The sequence below is a fragment of the Triticum urartu genome, chromosome 3A, assembly GCF_056163025.1.
Source record: "Triticum urartu cultivar PI428250 chromosome 3A, HENAU_Tu73, whole genome shotgun sequence".
Classification (NCBI taxonomy): Eukaryota; Viridiplantae; Streptophyta; class Magnoliopsida; order Poales; family Poaceae; genus Triticum; species Triticum urartu.
The window spans coordinates 471,670,723-471,673,608 of NC_141875.1; positions in this window are offsets into that span (position 1 = coordinate 471,670,723).

Consider the following 2,886-nt stretch of genomic DNA (forward strand, 5'->3'; position numbering starts at 1 on the left):
AAATAAAGGAGCAAGGGGGGAGGCGGCTGGCCAGGGAGAGGCGCGCCAAGGGGGAGTCATACTACCACTAGGAATAGGACTCCTCCTTTTCCTAGTAGGAGTAGGAGAGGGGGAAGGAAAGGGAGAGGAGGAGAAGGAAAGAGGGGGCCGACCACTTTGCCCTAAACCAATTCGGTTTGGGCCTTGGGGGGCGCGCCCCACACTCCCCTTGCTGCCCTCTATTTCCACTAAGGCCCATGTAGGCCCATTAAGCCCCCCCGGGGGGTCCGGTAACCCCCTGGTACTCCGATATATGTCCGAAACCTTTACGTCTAGACCATTTCGAGACTCCTCGTCATGTCTGTGATCATCTCCCGGACTCCGAACTACCTTCGGTACATCAAAACACAAAAACTCATAATACCGACCGTCACCGAACTTTAAGCGTGCAGACCCTACGGGTTCGAGAACTATGTAGACATGACCGAGACCTAGATGTTCATATTGGCTCCCACATATTCTACAAAATCTTTATTAGTCAAACCGCATAACAACATACGTTGTTCCCTTTGTCATTGGTATGTTACTTGCCCGAGATTCGATCGTCGGTATCTTAATACCTAGTTCAATCTCGTTACCGGCAAGTCTCTTTACTCGTTCCGTAATACATCATCCCACAACTAACTCATTAGTTACAATGCTTGCAAGGCTTATAGTGATGTGCATTACCGAGTGGGCCCAGAGATACCTCTCCGACAATCGGAGTGATAAATCCTAATCTCGAAATACGCCAACTCAACAAGTACCTTCGGAGACACCTGTAGAGCACCTTTATAATCACCCAGTTACGTTGTGACGTTTGGTAGCACACAAAGTGTTCCTCCGGTAAACGGGAGTTGCATAATCTCATAGTCATAGGAACATGTATAAGTCATGAAGAAAGCAATAGCAACATACTAAATGATCAAGTGCTAAGCTAATGGAATGGGTCAAGTCAATCACATCATTATCCTAATGATGTGATCCCATTAATAAAATGACAACTCATGTCTATGGCTAGGAAACATAACCATCTTTGATCAATGAGCTAGTCAAGTAGAGGCATACTAGTGACACTCTGTTTGTCTATGTATTCACACATGTATCATGTTTCCGGTTAATACAATTCTAGCATGAATAATAAACATTTATCATGATATAAGGAAATAAATAATAACTTTATTATTGCCTCTAGGGCATATTTCTTTCAGTCTCCCACTTGCACTAGAGTCAATAATCTAGATTACACAGTAATGATTCTAACACCCATGGAGCCTTGGTGCTGATCATGTTTTGCTCGTGGAAGAGGCTTAGTCAATGGGTCTGCAACGTTCAGATCCGTATGTATCTTGCAAATCTCTATGTCTCCCACCTGGACTTGATCCCGGATGGAGTTGAAGCGTCTCTTGATGTGCTTGGTTCTCTTGTGAAATCTGGATTCCTTTGCCAAGGCAATTGCACCAGTATTGTCACAAAAGATTTTCATTGGACCTGATGCACTAGGTATGACACCTAGATCGGATATGAACTCCTTCATCCAAACTCCTTCATTTGCTGCTTTCGAAGCAGCAATGTACTCCGCTTCACTCCCGCCACGACGCTTTGTTTAGAACTGCTCCAACTGACAGCTCCACCGTTCAATATAAACACGTATCCGGTTTGCGATTTAGAATCGTCCGGATTAGTGTCAAAGCTTGCATCAATGTAACCATTTACGATGAGCTCTTTGTCACCTCCATAAACGAGAAACATATCCTTAGTCCTTTTCAGGTACTTCAGGATGTTCTTGACCGCTGTCCAGTGATCCACTCCTGGATTACTTTGGTACCTCCCTGCTAAACTAATAGCAAGGCACACATCAGGTCTGGTAGACAGCATTGCATACATGATAGAGCCTATGGCTGAAGCATAGGGAACATCTTCCATTTTCTCTCTATCTTCTGCAGTGGTCGGGCATCGAGTCTTACTCAACTTCACATCTTGTAACACAGGCAAGAACCCTTTCTTTGCCTGATCCATTTTGAAATTCTTCAAAACTTTGTCAAGGTATGTGCTTTGTGAAAGTCCAATTAAGCGTCTTGATCTATCTCTATAGATCTTGATGCCCAGTATGTAAGCAGCTTCACCGAGGTCTTTCAATGAAAAACTCTTATTCAAGTATCCTTTTATGCTATCCAAAAATTCTATATCATTTCCAATCAACAATATGTCATCCACATATAATATTAGAAATGCTACAGAGCTCCCACTCACTTTCTTCTAAATACAGGCTTCTCCAAAAGTCTGTATAAAACCATATGCTTTGATCACACTATCAAAACGTTTATTCCAACTTCGAGAGGCTTGCACCAGTGCATAAATGGATCGCTGGAGCTTGCATACTTTGTTAGCACCTTTTGTGATGAGGACATGACTACCTTGGATACGACCAAAAATATTGCATACATTCATATTTGTCAGGTGATTTCTAATGCAAACTATTCAATAATCTATTTATGTTATCCAGAACAAAAATACTTCACACACTTTTGTGTTTTGTCTAATTGTAGGTGTATGGGACATTTGTACAATCCACATATGAAGATAAGGGAAAAGGAGAAGTTTAGGTTGTGTTCAAAAAGTCCTCTCACGTCACTTTTGGGCCAAGAGAAGATAGAGTCCAAGTCTCTCACGTTCTGAATTCAGATTCGGACTGCACAGACATACCTGACTCAAAACGCCAACAACTTTTTCATACGGACTCCGAATTGGGTGATTCTTTTTTTGTTGGAAACTAGATTTCGTGCTCTTTCCAACCCAATTGGATTCACCTTCAAATTCGTCCGGAGCGTTGAGTTACGGACGAAACAATCTGACGTTGCAGCAGAA